At 32.8% G+C, this 16,912-nt stretch overlaps 1 long non-coding RNA gene across 1 annotated transcript; it reads left to right on the top strand.

The window, feature by feature from the left end:
* Window positions 1–6,485: 6,485 nt before the first annotated feature.
* LOC128241799 (uncharacterized) lies at window positions 6,486–9,648 on the top strand. Its single transcript, XR_008262475.1, has 3 exons — window positions 6,486–6,680; window positions 7,992–8,106; window positions 8,515–9,648. It is a non-coding gene; the product is annotated as an uncharacterized LOC128241799 (long non-coding RNA).
* Window positions 9,649–16,912: the final 7,264 nt, after the last annotated feature.

The raw sequence follows: 16,912 nt of genomic DNA, 5'->3' as shown, positions 1-16,912 counted from the left end.
TTCAAAACATTATTTCGGAAGAACGACAAATAAATTTAATAACTGTTCCCGATTCGTTTACGTTTTCCGATTGGTTACCTGTAATCATGTGCCGGAAATGTAAAATGTGTGGACCGGTAATTATGTGAATGTGAATAATTATGTTTTATTTTGTTTTGTTATGTTTACTGCATTGATAAACCATGACGTAAGCTGTTTTCTTTAATTTAATCGATATCGGAATAAAATGTTCACCTAACTTTAATTGTTAATGTGTTGAAGGTGACATTAGTAAAATTTCATTACGATTGCCCCCCGAGTTGTTTTATTTTTAGAACACTACACAGTGCGCACAAAACGATTGGTCGAGTAAGTCATGTGATAAGATGTTTTCGCGGGAACTTCATAAATCTTACACTTTCATTAATTCAGTTTAAATAAATGGCCTTTAAGGATTATTGTTTTCATATAGATTTACTGTTATATATATTGTTACTATTTATGTTTGCAACTTACAGACGAAATGATAATGTTTATTAAAGTACTTCGAAAATTGTAATTAATTGTTAAATTGTTATTTCATATCACCCCTTCATGATGAATCCCCAATATAAAGAGGAAACTTATTTTTCCCTTCAAGTTGTCATTCTAGCATGGTGACGTGCCAAACATCATTTAACGATTTATCTTGACCAGAGCATTTCTTTAAAACTACTTAAATTATACTATTGCAATAAAACTTGTATATGGATAGGTGGCAATGACAAAAAGTACAGTGCACAAGCACCCTTATTCTGGGATGTTCATTAATGTACCACCCCTAATGAAATCTTCAACTTGAAACTCTTCAACTTTAATGCTTTTGCTTATGTTGTTAAGCAGATTACTACAAATATTTTGAGAATTTCATGGATTGTGTTCGTTGCACCATAATATGCTTGTTGGCATTGACATTCCTTGTTTTTAACATATAACAAATGCATAAACTATTAAACGGCGCCCTTTAATGGTCGTTCTTGTGCGTTATTTTAAACATGTAAACGTAGCTAAGAAAGCAACAGAATATTATTATCATGTAAAATGATGTTTTATCGGCCTCAGACTAGCTTGTATTGACAATTTTCTGGTTTCTAGTCCCTTTATAATATACAAGTTTTATTTAAACTCATTTTGTAAAGAAAATCGAATAACACTTAAGAGTGATTAAGAATGGACTAAGGAGACTCTGGTGTCTATATTAGACATGGATATTACTCATTTAGTATTAGTCTCTTTTCGGGGGGGGGGGGGTCGTTTTTTTAGGATAGCTAGATTACTTAGGGTTGACGCTAATAAAAAAAACTGATCTCGAAACACTCCTACTTATTATCATTGAAATAAATTAATAGGTGATTTTTTTTAAAACGATATTATTTAAAATGCTATTCATGAAGACACATTTAAACACTATGTGTTAAAAACCCGACTGAAAAATTACCCAGATTTGGGAAATATTTAAGACGGCGGATAAATAAACAAATGACTGTAACATTTTCGAAGTGGGATTTGAGACATCGAAATGGAATTTAACAAATTACCTCCAATTCTTAGAGGAAAAACGCGGTATTTCATCTTAATTTCGTGAAAAACACTTTGAATGACGTTCGGTTCTAAATTTGTTTAAAAAGGAAATGACGTCATGAACGCATACCATATAATGACGTGATATTTCCTGATATGATGTGACGATTTTGGATTTTCGAATACCAGATAAACCATGCACAATGCAATAAGAAGACTATTATCACCTCTTCCACTTGAAATGATCCTTTGTTTTAATGACACTTGATTCTTAGCACACAGTGTTATTTTAAATGTAAACATTGTCATTATATACAAAAATGTTTCATCTTAATATTTGCCTACATGCTTATGCCCTTGTATTTTCTCCTTCTGTAATTTATTTTGACATTACCTGGCACATGAAACATGTACTCGGGTTTTGGTATGTTTACTGTATTTATGTTTTCGTCCTTGCATCATATTTCCCTAAGTATGTAAATATTTATACTGAGTGACAAACACACAAACTAATATATACATATCTTTCATATTGTATGTGTTTGCCTACTTGTATATGATTATAAATAAATTGACTATGGATGGTTTCATACTTTAACATACATATAAATAATTGATCTCAAATAGCATAGCATATAATATTGATCTCTAAAATTTGTATGCACTGTCCTGTGTCCTGCAGTCACTTTCAAATGTTGGTAGTGTTTGTACCTATTTAAAAAATTACCTGCATATGCCTTTTTAGCTCAAAGTAATTGATTGTATACATGATTTGTTCAGTGTCGGACGTGCGTAGACGGTCGCCAACGTTGACAACACGCTGTTAGTGATTAGGCTACGTCATCTACGTTATTCATGTGTATAACACTACTGTTGATAAGTGCAGATAGTCGGAGGTCATGACGGGTAGCAACAGGCAACTGATAAGCCCCGCCTTATTTTGACGTTGATCAGTCGGTTAACGTTTGAATAATGTGACTGGCAGGTTGCCTTATGTTTATTGTTTTAAACAACATCTCTTCCTTATCCGCATGGACACACATCCCAGGGATGTTCCTTGCGTGGTGCCCTTTCAAAGAAATGACTTAAAAGCAGAACTCTTCTACGCAACCAGAAGGATTTTTAAAAATACGAAACAACTCTTCTTTACAAAAATCGTAAGTCATTGAGCTAAACTGTTTGGTGTGTATCATTGTCCAGTGGTGCTCTACCAATATTGTTTTAAATAAGTTCCTAAGGTCAAAATTGACCGCGCCCCAGGGGTCACAATTTTCCTATAGACTTACACAGTGAAATATTCTTGTTTAATATCTTGTATGTAGCATCATATAGTTTCTTCTACCAAGTTCGTTGTTCTTGGGGTCAAACCTGGACCCGACCAGGGGGTAACAAATTTCAAATATGTTTAAAGAGCGAACTCTTTGAAAATCGTCTTCTCTGAAACCGGCATATACCCTTGATACGTAGCATTATATAATAATCCTCTACCAATTTTGTTCAAAATATGCCCATTGAGTGTAATCTTGCCTGCCCCATGGGTAACAAGTTTCCTTTAGACTTATTTTAGAAAATGTTCTTTTCGGAAACCACAATACCAGACCTTAGGTATTTGTTATGAAGCTTCACATGATGGCCGTCTACCAAGTTTGTTAAAATTATGGCCCTGTGATCAAAGCTGTTCCCACCTCTTTCCTATTTTGTAAGCTACAACAATGCACTTTGGTTCATGTGTAAAGTTTTGAAATAAATTATCAGTATTGTCCTCGGATGACATTGACTGTGGCCTTTTCACCTTATGTTTTTTTCTAACTCTACTTCAATGAAATTTGGACCATGTGAACAGTTTTGAAAACAAAAAATGATACCCTATGACCTACTTTATTATTTTTAAAGCTACATCAATGAAATGTTAAACTTTGTACAATCTAGAAAACAAATATAAATGTTGTCCTCGGATGACGACGACTGTAACTTTTGACCTACTTTAATATTTCCAAAGCTACAGCAATGAAATTCAGACCAGGTGTACAGTTTTTACAACAAATATCAATGTTGTGCTTGTATGACCTTGACTGTCGTATTCTTATTTTTAAAGCTACAGCCATGATATTATGGACCATGTGTACAGTTTTAAAATCAAATGTTGATGCTGTGCTTGAATGACCTTGATAACGATTCTTTGACGTACTTTTCTATTGTTAAAGCTACCGCAATGGAATTTGTGTACTTTTTTGTAAACACATATCAAAACTGACGCCGACGGGTGACCTTTTTTCTACTTTCTTATTTTCAAAGCTACGGCATAGGCATTTTGACATTGACTATTGTTTTGAAAACAAATATCAAGCTCACGTATTTGGTGTGTAGCATTGTTTAATGATCCTCTAGTAACATTATTCAAATCATGACCCTTGGTTCAAAATTAGCCTACCCCAAGGGTCACATGTGTAACAAAGAGGAATAAATCAGTATTATACTTGCAGCAGACCAAAAACATGGCACCGCCCATCAGGTCTTTCAGGGCTTTCATTGTTCTCATTATTGAGATACCCCTGCTGCGTAGCTGATACACATCTAGGAATGGTTCATGAAAATCCCGGACCAACATCCATCAACTGACACACATGTTGACAGTATTGGTTTCATTAAGTCCGAATATGTTTTCAGAACGACTTGGTTTTGAGGCCAATAGGTCAGAATCTTAATTCCAATTCCTATGTTCTTTTGTGTAATTTTGAATACCAACTATGAATGTTTTATGTACATATTCATTTAATTTAATGCCAAACCTACCCTGGGGCAAACATTGTGCGTATATTCATCGCATGTGATAAATTAATTGCATCCTCTGTTTATATAAAGATCAAAGAAGCAAGGATCTCGGACACTATCTTCACGAAATTGCCTGTTTTTAAATGTTCATTTTTAAGCAAACAAAAGCAGTTATATGCAATATATCCCCCTTTTCGTGCCACTACTACGCATGTGTCTGCTCTTGTAATTATTTCCGAATTGCAAGCTCATCCTCACTGTACCTTAGCTTGTGATACCTCTACTCAACTATTTATCGAAATTATGAGCAATTTATTTCATGCTTTTCGATGAAATATGGAGTTTTATCAGTGAAATAACAACAGTGAATATATCAATTTGATATTTTCACTGCAAAATAAGGAGTGAAAATATCAACTTTCAACTTTTACTTTGCAGTTACTTCACCTTGATCAAAACAGAACACTTCGCTTTGAACCAGAAAATGTTGGCAAATAAACTATTTAAAATGTAAAGAAATAATACATAAGTTTAAATAAAGATATATTTGGAAATTAACAACTTACCGTTTATTAGTTATCCCGTTTTTCAAACGTTTTCTTGAACTTGAAGCTGAATGTTCGAACATTTGCTTTCCTACCTAACAAATTACAGACGAAAACAACTGTTCGAACATAAATCAAATGTTATATCATTGTTCAAATGTATTTTGAACTGTTTGTTGTTGCAATACGTAATACGAACTTCCCGAAAAATTCACACAACAATTTACAGATTTACTGATATATTTTTACTTCACCCACGCCTCAAAATGTGTCAACAAACTAGCGTGGTCCTCATCATTACCTGGAAATCGACCTGTCTTCAGGCCAAGCAGACTGGCCTCAGTAAGATGACTGAATATCCATGTATCATGAAATACACTCTAAAACTAAGAAACATGTTTTAAATCCATTGATTATTCACCATCGGTTTTGCTAACACATTTGACCTTTCAAATTTTCATTCAATAAATGGCGGTGTAGTAATTTGGTTATGATAAAAGTGTTCTCGTTATTTTTTTTTTGAATATAGATGCACTTATAAAACTCCCTTGCCCGGCGTTCGGCATATAAAGGGTAGTGCTTGGAAAAGTGGTGTACTCAGTACTGGTATAACCCAGGAAAGTTGTATTCCGTTGTTACACCGAGCACGTAAAAGAACCAAGGGGTCTCTTCGAAAAAGAGCTAGGGTAACGCACCCGGACTTCCTTATCCCACCACTGTCTCTTCAGCGTGCTGTCCCTTCAGCAAAAACAAAGGACCCCGTTGGAAATAAGTGCTTGCACTTTCACGGGTTATCCTTGACCGCAAGGTCTAAAAAAATATATACACACATACAAACTATAATTTTTCTCAACAAACATGAAAAAGAAGATTGATAGCTACGTCATCAGCTATTATATAAATAAAATTTGCGGGAGGGGCGTCCCACGGGTTGCGGCGTTAAAAACACCCTTTCCAAAATAGGTGGTTATTATAAAAATAAATTAAAATACTAGTAAAACTACGAAAATAAGCACTCGTGAAAATATGTTTTTCTATGACACTCCTGAAATAAAAAACGAACTTACACTGAAATAAACAAATATCCTCTATATCATGTACGCTTGAGATACGTGGAGACATTAACCCAGCCGAAAAGTTATTAACAATTGATCTCTTTATGGGACACACAACGGAAACATGAAATATTAATTTTAAGATATCGTAAATAATGAATGTTAGGCTTACCGCCTTAAATCGTTCAGTGAAAAAAATGAGAAAGTGTCCAAATTATCTACGCAAATCAGTCGATTCTGGAGTATACCATAGTTTGACAAGACCTACGTGTATTTGTCATGTTACTTTGTTAGCCCTCGTATCATGTTGCAAAGAATTTATGTTTAAATTGATAAAGATTGTACCGTTTTTTGGCCTAGTTCATCCACTTTGGTTTTATGGTAGACCCGTAAAGTAAACTTAATGATCATATCAAAGCGGATTTATGATTTCATTTCAAAGTTCTCAATAAATGTGAATACATGACATGTTTACAGCATGTAAGCATGTAAACATTACTAACCATGCGTGTAAGAAAACCCCCATGAAACACAAATAAGTCGCAGTATTTCTTAAGGGTCTATACATCATTGACTCATATTCATATATATTCGAGTGTTCCATTTTGTTAGTGTTTTTATTATGTTTCACATGCACGGAAAAATGGTATCAAAAAGAGCATTTTATCTTGAATTCGAAAATATTCAGCACAAAAAACGCGTTGGATTTCAATTTCAAATGTATACATTGGCAGATGGATGTAGTTTAAAGGATTTGAATGATATACTGGTATTTAACAGTTTAAATAGTGTTCCTACAACTGACTTAACGTAGGTCAAAATTCGACAAATAATGAGCAGTGAACGCGTATGTATAGAGAATAATAAGAGAATTATTACTATCTACCTACCTCATTGTTATACTTTTGTGGAAACGAACACAATGTGTTTACTCATCACACACATTCTGTTCAATTTCACAAAGAAATCAAAATAAAACAAAACAATATTGGGATCTGCTTCCTGGTAGTTGTATTGTCTTTAATAGTTCATTCAAAACAAATATATTGTATCATCTACCGTTGTGTACACTGCAGACTTGTTTATGTTTAAACGTTTACAAATGATATATATCATTTAAACCATGGAGTTTGATATACCTCTTAGTACGTTGGATGGATTAACAGATGGCACAGGAGATGCGATCATGATAATATTACAATGACGTTAAAAACAGTGACTGTAAATAGCTAAACTATTAACCAAAATTGATTTGCTTGTGTTTCTTTCGTTCATTTAACAGAAAACGGTAGCAAACAAGTAAGGGCAATTAACGAATTTAGTATTTTCAAAATAATTTTAAAATGTAAAGATGTAAGATCTTGTCTAATACTTTTAATACAAATCTTAATTGAGGCTATGTTTATGGATTATGATTGTGTATATAGTTGTTTGTATGTGTATTAACTACATTAATGGCTACATGCTCTTGAAGGAAATATTTTGCATTGACTGCCTAATTGGTAAGGCTACCTTTTCCTAGGACTCTATTGACTTATCCGTGACACAGATTAGGTCCTGTATGGGAAATGATTATAGTTAAGTGGTAGAAACTAGTTTTGCATGTTCATTTTTGTTTAAAGTTCTGTTAAATTATGCCATTCTTTTAAGGACACCGTTTCTTCTCAAACGTTAAATGTGGAATACTCTAGATCCGTTTGAATCTATATTGACATTTCTTAACCTGAATTATCCCCATAACTAAGTTTTGCTTTTGATTCTTTACAACGTTTTTGTTTTGATTTATCTCACAGTTCGAATTGTGAAAGCATTGGCTATTTATAACTCACATTGCAGTTGTCTGCCTTTGACTGCTTTTAAGAGAATCGAGGACACCCAAAAGAATTGAAATTTATTGTTTTATTGTCTTATTTTTCATTAGCGTCTACACATATATGTTCTAGCCAAATGCACACCAAAAGGCTTGATGAGGGGCTTCTTTTTATTATTAGATTTTAAACCACATGTCATTTTCCTGTTCAACTTACACGATTCTTTCGACTGAATATGTTATTGAGTCAGGCGATATGTTTTCTTTCAGATGGGCCAATACCAGCAATCCCCCCCCCAAACTGAATCTCTTAAATTGAGATGAATATTACGCAGTTCTTGGTAGGATGTGGTCCTGAGATAACCGCCAGTTACCAGAATATCAGGTAGATGGCTTCATAAGACATATTCATGACCCGCAGCATTGCTATGTAGTACTCTTTATTTCAATGTTGGTCTATATTGTTTTTATAAAACTGCTGCCTTAAATGTATAATATACTGCTTATCAAGAACTTGAAAAAAGCTGACAGCTGTGTCAAGTTGCATGCATTGGCCTAAGGAAAAGCATTTCTTATCAAAGCAAGAGTTAATAATTACGTTTGCGAAACATACAGTTAACTCTATGATGATTTTATTTACATACAAAAAGAACACAACTAGTGACAAGCTTAGAAAATGTTAACCTGGCATAACAGTTGTCTCCCTTAGACTTTCAAGATAACTGAGGTCATAACAATATTGAAGTTTTTTGTGTCTTTCAATTGAATCGTTATTGCAATTGTTCTTTTTCAGATAGACCAATATGAGCACATGTCCAGTACTAAATCCCTGATCAGGAGGTCACCATGAGGCACTTCCTGGCAGGATATGGTCCGTTGCTGCATGGCAATTACTAAAACAACAGCTTAAATTGTCATTTGATGTTGACGATGATAATATGTATATATTTTCTCAGAACGGACAAACGCATTTATATATTTCTACTGTTAATACAGAAGACTAAGCTTTGACATGATGGCAATGTATGTGGGTGTGAATATCTTATTTTGAATTGCCATAGGCAGGGCTTCTACGTGGATGAACATCTTGAAATTACTTTTTATGACATAAATGTTCTTAGAAATAATACAGTTTGATAAAGTGATATCAGAGTTTGAAATTAGGCTATTTTGCTGGGATATAAAAGTTGAGTGTGGTCACCTTGATCAATCGTTCCGGAATCATAGTTGTCTCCCTTTAGCTGATATTTATTGAAATATCAGAAGATATTGGTGACGGTAAGAACTGAAATTAATTGGGACTTAAAGACCAACACGCCGGGATCATATAAACTGCCAACTTGTTTTATTGAAGCAAAATCTTCACCCCAAAAGAGTTAATGTTGGGTTTATAAATAGATGAATGCATGTTTATTATGTTAATACAGAAGATGTTTTTGTAATGTTAATACAGAAGACTAGCAGTTACACCTGCTCGTGGATGAATGTCTGCTTTCTCCAGTTAAAACAATTGCAAGTTGACAACGTATTACGGCTCTACTATTTTTCTCTGGTCCCCACTGGGTTATAAATGACAAATGTTTAACTTGTCGTGGACAAAAATGTGGTTTAGTTGTGCACATTTGCTTGGTAGTCTCCCTTTGTACTGAAACTGTGTATTACTAAAAAGGTAAATGATTAAACTTAACCCTGTTAAGCCATTTAAGACACTGTCTATGGAAAAAGAATACATTATTATGCACAGAAACAGCAGGATCTGCCAAATATAACTACTTCGCTTTTGATTTCATAAAAATATATCAGAAGCTTTGATAAAATGGCAATGTATGTGGGTGTGAATATCTTATTTTGAATTGCCATAGGCAGGGCTTTTATGTGGATGAACATCTTGAAATACCATTGTATGAAATAAATGATCTTAGAAAAATAACACAGTTTGATAAAATTATATCAGAGTTTGAAATTAGGATATATTGCTGGGATACAAAAGTTGAGTGTGGTCACCTTGATCAATCATTCCGGAATCATAGTCGTCTGCCTTTAGCTGATATTTATTGAAATATAAGAAGATATTGGTGACGGAAAACACTGACATTTATGGGGACTTAAAGACCAACACGCCGGGATCATATAAACTGTCAACTTGTTTCATTGAAGCAAAACCTTCATCCAAAAAGGGTAAATGTAGTGTTTCTAAATAACTAAATACCATCTCGAAATGTAGTTGTCCTATTTAACTTTGTTCATGCGAGTCTTGAGGCTAAATAAGTAATTGTGTCTTGCAATGAACTGCTTATCGCAAATGCTTTTTCCAAACAGGTATTCACGCCTATAATTTTATGTTTCTTACACGTATTTCAGTGGTCACCGTTGGCTTATAAGTAACACAGATTTATCTTGGTATTTAGAAATAAGGTAGTCTCAGGGACAACACTTCAATTGCAATGTAAACTTAAATCACGTGAAAAGACAAAGTGATCTCTCATTAAACCATTAAATACACCAATACCGGAGAAGGAAATAACAGGACCTGCAAATTGCATCACTCTTCCTTGTATTTCTTGACTTTGTCTAAACAAAAGAAAATGTCAGAACTGGATTTTATGGTTTTATTGAAGAACACTACAACGCCAATTCGTACTTCTCTGGTTTAAATTCACACTCATAATTGATGAATGCTAGGCTTATTAAATGTGATTTCATTTTTGTCCAGACTTCATTTTTGGATGCAGATCAAGAAATTGAAATACAACTGATGTCCTACCACACCGAATCACTGATCTGGTGTTAAAATGAGACAGGGCGTATAGCCCTTGGTTATCCGGCACGTATCAGGAATATATATGAATTTCAAGGGCCTCCGCATACCTTCGAGGCATTCCTTTCCCTTTGCAGTTGAAAAGGCAGTAATCTATACATTGTTGTAAATAAAACACCTATGTGTTTACAATTGAAAGTTCCAGAGACGAGATAAGTCGGCACTTGATTTGAAAAATCTTTCCGCGGATATGATATAGCATTTGAAGTTTCATTATCTAAGGAATCTGAAAGTGTATAGTGCACACCAAGTAGCAATATGATTGTGGAAGCTGGAGGGTTAATTGTGTCTTGCAAATGGATTATTAGTGAAAATTAGCAGACTTTGAAAATTACACTTTTCTATACATATGTTACAAAACTAAGAGAAACACCTTGCTTGTTTTTCTTTAAAAAAAAAGAAACATCAGGGTCACCTTTATCGAAAACTATTTTTACATGCGTTTGCATTACTGTGCATTTTTTTAATTTCGATAATTCAGTAATATTAATTTTAGAAGATCAGTATTACCAAGCGTTTTGTGTCATGGTAATGTTTTTGCATATGCGGATCCATTAAATAGTTTGTAATACCTTAAGGTATTTTGAATCCTGTAGAGTTTAAGATTAATCTTTGTTATGATAGAGTGTGTGAAATATCCATACTCTGATTTGGACACTCCAAAGGTCATTAGATATGTCACTAATGTTTTAAATATTTAATGTGTTTGTTTGATATTTGCAACGCTGAAATATCAGAACATTGTATCAAATTTAAAACAAATGACTTCTGCTTGTGATAATTGAGACATTATTCAATTACTCATAACGAGATATTGCGTTTCTTTTACATGTATTAATTTCTTTGCATAAATTACCCTATCATTGACACCACCAAGAAACGTGTATGTCAATCAAACGTTTACTATTTACGTTTACTAGTGGTCCTTCCATCGAAAGCCTCGCAATAGCGGTATTGGTTTATTGACATTAATGCTAATGCAACTCACTACGGCTTACTTACGCAGTAACATGTTGTCGATGATCCCGCACGTATAGCACAGATGTTTAAGGCTCATGCCCAACTGTCCAGATTGGGTTAACATATACTTAGTCTTAATCGTCACATTGAAATGATTGTTTTAGATAATAGCATTACAGAGATACTGTTGAAATTAAATGTGACGTCGTCTGCGAAAATTTGTGGTGTGGAGAAATTCACATTTACATAAAAAAGTTAAACAAGCGTTTGGAAAATTAAACTTTTTACAATTTGTAGAATTTGGCTTACAAGTTTTAAGCTTCCTTTATTAGTTTGGCCGACCTGTACATGGGTTAAATGTATACAACAATTAGCATAACTCTTAGTCACACACAAACACCTTTGGTTCGATTTCATATAATATAGTGGATTTGGCGAGATTTAAAATTGCCAATTATTCATAAGTGCACGTCGATCTTAATATGTTCAGTACTAAGCGATCCAATTCATTGATCCGAAGCATTAAACAAAGGACCAAGATAAAGCTTACTGATCAATTTTGACTACCACAAGTACCGTGGCTTTTTTAAACAGAGACATATGTATAGATAATAAAAACTTGAGAATACAACCTTGGCAATTATTCTTGCTAGGTAAAGGTCGATATGAAGCTTTTTGACACAAAGCGATCCAACAACTTAATCTCAAGAATGAAACAGAGGACTTTGCTAAGTCATAATGACATGACTCTTGTTGCAGTATTATATTGCTAATTGCATACAATTTCGAATGCCAGAGGTGCCGTGATTGTTTAATATTTCATAATACGATCTCTCAGGCGGATTGACTGTCTGACCGCAATTCATGAATTAATCAATCCCACGGAGTTCAATTTAGATTTTCAATTTAGGTGATTCGTGAGCTTATAACAGAGTAATAATCTTAGCGACTCACATTGTTTTTCGGCTTTCCATTAACTACTGCAAATACATTTTCAAGATTACTTTGCCCTCCAAAAGTCCTTGGCCTTGCTCATCCCTGTTTGTTCTCAGTTTTAAGAGTTAACCAAGGTACATGCACATAGGAAGTTTAACATTGTGTCTTATGTGTTTAATTGGTATTGCTGATGTGTGGATAGTTTCGCGTATTGATGAACCAAGAGACTCCAATACTGAAATAGTTCATGGTTAAGATGTTTGCAAAACGATGTTTATCATTAACCACGACATACTTGGGACGATCCTTGTGCACGTCGTTCATCAGGGGCGACAGAGTACGCCGCATATTGAGGGATTTTATACGAAATACTGAGGCACGCGTATAAAACTAATTGTTAGTGATGATAAGGAATTTGACGGTTATTCTTTTAACCGTCAAATTCCTTACCATCACTAACAGACAGAAATGTTGATTGTCGAAAACATGTTATAAAACTATTATTGACAAAATAATATAGGTATAGGCATATATATAAATAGTCAGTATGGACAACGATGCATGACATGATTACAAGGAAAAGAGAAAGGAAACCTAGGTTAAATTAAAGAACATACAAGAAGGTATCAAAAAGAAAAAAAAGTAAAAAAACCGATACATTTCGAAATCAAACTGTGAGATACATCAGTAATATTTTTATGAAGTATTATGGCAGGTCATATATACAAATGTCATACTTTTTGAAATATCTTAACGCTGTTATTTATTTAAGAAATTCGGAACAAAAATGCTTGATTTATAAATTTACCTAGGCTACTTAGTATGCTTATGGTTTTTGATATAATTAATTCGAAAAATTTGTACATACTTGGGTTTCTAATGTCATATGATTTAATCAAAACGATATTGGGGTTGTTATATTAAGGACCTATGACAATACAATGCTATTCTTCTTCTAAATAATGGTTACAACGAGTACAATAACGTTAAGCTATATCTATTCTGTTTCGACTATATCGGCCTATTATATATACGAAGTTTATATGATGTCAATCTTAACTTAGACAAACCCATTCAAAGTTTCTTTAGTGTAACATCTAGATAAATGTTCAATTTCAAAATGCTCCTTGATGAGTCTATATCTGCATAGAGAATAAATTTTGCTTTTTTGATATATTCATACCATGATTGCTTGATAACATCGAGCACTCTATTCTAAACCATAATATAAAAGTTCTTCGAATTGACTGCGTTTGGATTTAACCACATATATGAGAAACCATATAATATAACAGAGATTTTACTTGGCTGGCCCAGTTGTTACGATAGCCATGATTTCCTAACCTGTCACTATATAATTCTTTTGTGATAAAGTTGTCTGTAGAAATAGTTTTGCAACATTTTATAATCGTCGCATATATATGGATTTATGGTGGGTATCTACCTTTTTCACCTTGAACGGCCAATTTGCATCAACCAGTTTTAACACAAAGTATACATTTACAGAAATTAAGGTGAAAATTAAGTAATTTCGATTTTGAAAATCCCAATATCACAGACCCATGATTTAACTTAGCCCCAATACAATCGTGAAACAATTGGCAAAGAACGCTAAACTTAAAACTGTAGTGCATTGTACTATTTATAAGAACATAAAATAGGGAATATTAAATATAAAGAAAAATTGGTTGCTAAGGAAGTTGGTGGTTGTTAAGGAAGTGCATGGTTGTTAAGGAAAATGATGGTTGCATAAAGAGAAAACGAAATTTGTGGTAACTATTGAGGTCGCTGGTTTCTAAGAAAATATCTAAGGAATATAAGTAAGTAAGGTTATAAGTAAAACGTTGGCAGATGACCACTAGACAAAGTTACAAAATGAATATCTCAGCTCTTGTCTGGTCAATGCAGCTTTAAAGAAAACGATTCTTAAACACCTTTCTATATAAGTCTATACAAAACAAATGACTCCTGGAGCGGGACCGATTACGATCACTATAGTCGCAGTTTCATTTCAAATATCGTGTCTATAGATCTTATCATGTTCATGTCATGTTTTTTTTTACTCCAAAGTCCATGTAATTTAGTAACCCACTCGGCGGGACCACTTTTGCCCCTAGGTGCATGATTTGAACAATCGTGGTCGTTGACTTTTACTATCTTACCTCAAGGCATTGTCGTTTAAAAGAATACTTTTTTGAGGATTTTCACGATATTAATCAATGTAAAACAATAAACCAAGGGCAGGCTCCTCCTCCTCCTCCTCATCATCATCATTAGGATCATCATCATTATCATCATCATCATTATAATCATTGTCATCAAACTCCTCCTCACATCCTCCTCCTCCTCCTCCTCCTCCTCCTCATCATCATCATCATCATCATCATCATCATCATCATCATCATCATCTCTTTCATCGTAACAGAAAACACTTTGTTTTAATTATTTATTTCAATCATGGAAACACATGCTCGTATATTTACACATCGAAATTTTTCTTCAAATAATATAACCAAACTATGCATATGCAAAATAAACTATTGTTATCATGGTTTACTCATTATCAATTGTCCTTCTTCGCTGGTTTATTAACTTAAAAACCTAACAAAAGTAATAATAAAAGGATGCAATGATTAAGAATGGTTTTCAATAAATTACAATATTTAACATAATTTAACAACAATAGATGTATTTTCAAATCAAATTCTGTATGCAAACATTCATCATGCTTTTATATTTTAACGATAAACAATCGTAAGACAAGATGCTAAAAATGTAACAAAACAAAGGTATACAAATCAGAGCAATACAATAAAAAACAGACACCATGTATATATATAACTGGTGCATTAAATATATTATTACAATTATGTTATAAGAAACATATCACTTACTAAAGTGTTTAACAGACACCATGTATATTACTAGTACACGTTCCATCTGCATTAAATATATTATTACAATTATGTTATAAGAAACATATCACTTACTAAAGTGTTTAACAGACCCCATGTATGTATTACTATTACACGTTCCATCTGCATTAAATATATTATTACAATTATGTTATAAGAAACATTTCATTTAATAAAGTGTTTAACAGACACAATGTATGTATTACTATTACACGTTCCATCTGCATTAAATTTATTATTACAGTGATGTCATAAGAAACATATCACTTAATAAAGTGTTAAACAGACACCATGTATGTATTACTATTACACGTTCCATCTGCATTAAATATATTATTACAGTGATGTCATAAGAAACATTTCACTTAATAAAGTGTTTAACAGACACCATGTATGTATTACTATTAAATATATTATTACAATTATGTTATAAGAAACATATCACTTAATAAAGTGTTAAACAGACACAATGTATGTATTACTATTACACGTTCCATCTGCATTAAATTTATTATTACAGTGATGTCATAAGAAACATATCACTTAATAAAGTGTTAAACAGACACCATGTATGTATTACTATTACACGGTCCATCTGCATTAAATATATTATTACAGTGATGTCATAAGAAACATTTCACTTAATAAAGTGTTTAACAGACACCATGTATGTATTACTATTACACGTTCCATCTGCATTAAATATATTATTACAATTATGTTATAAGAAACATATCACTTAATAAAGTGTTTAACAGACACCATGTATATTACTAGTACACGTTCCATCTGCATTAAATATATTATTACAATTATGTTATAACAAACATATCACTTAATAAAGTGTTTAACAGACACCATGTAAATTACTAGTACACGTTCCATCTGCATTAAATATATTATTACAATTATGTTATAAGAAACATATCACTTAATAAAGTGTTAAACAGACACCATGTATATTACTAGTACACGTTCCATCTGCATTAAATATATTATTACAATTATGTTATGAGAAACATATCACTTAATAAAGTGTTAAACAGACACCATGTATATTACTAGTACACGTTCCATCTGCGTTAAATATATTATTACAATTATGTTATAAGAAACATATCACTTAATAAAGTGTTAAACAGACACCATGTATGTATTACTATTACACGTTCCATCTGCATTAAATATATTATTACAGTGATGTCATAAGAAACATTTCACTTCATAAAGTGTTAAACAGACACCATGTATGTATTACTAGAACATGTTACATCTGCATTAAATATATTATTACAATTATGTTATAAGAAACATATCACTTAATAAAGTGTTAAACAGACACCACGTATGTATTACTAGAACACGTTCCATCTGCATTAAATATATTATTACAGTGATGTTATAAGAAACATTTCACTAATAAAGTGTTAAACAGACACCATGTATGTATTACTATTACACGTTCCATCTGCATTAAATATATTATTACAGTGATGTCATAAGAAACATATCACTTAATAAAGTGTTAAACAGACACCATGTATGTATTACTATTACACGTT

This window comes from Mya arenaria, chromosome 7 (genome assembly GCF_026914265.1).
Source record: "Mya arenaria isolate MELC-2E11 chromosome 7, ASM2691426v1".
NCBI lineage: Eukaryota > Metazoa > Mollusca > Bivalvia > Myida > Myidae > Mya > Mya arenaria.
This window is presented reverse-complemented; position numbering and strand designations above follow the sequence as displayed.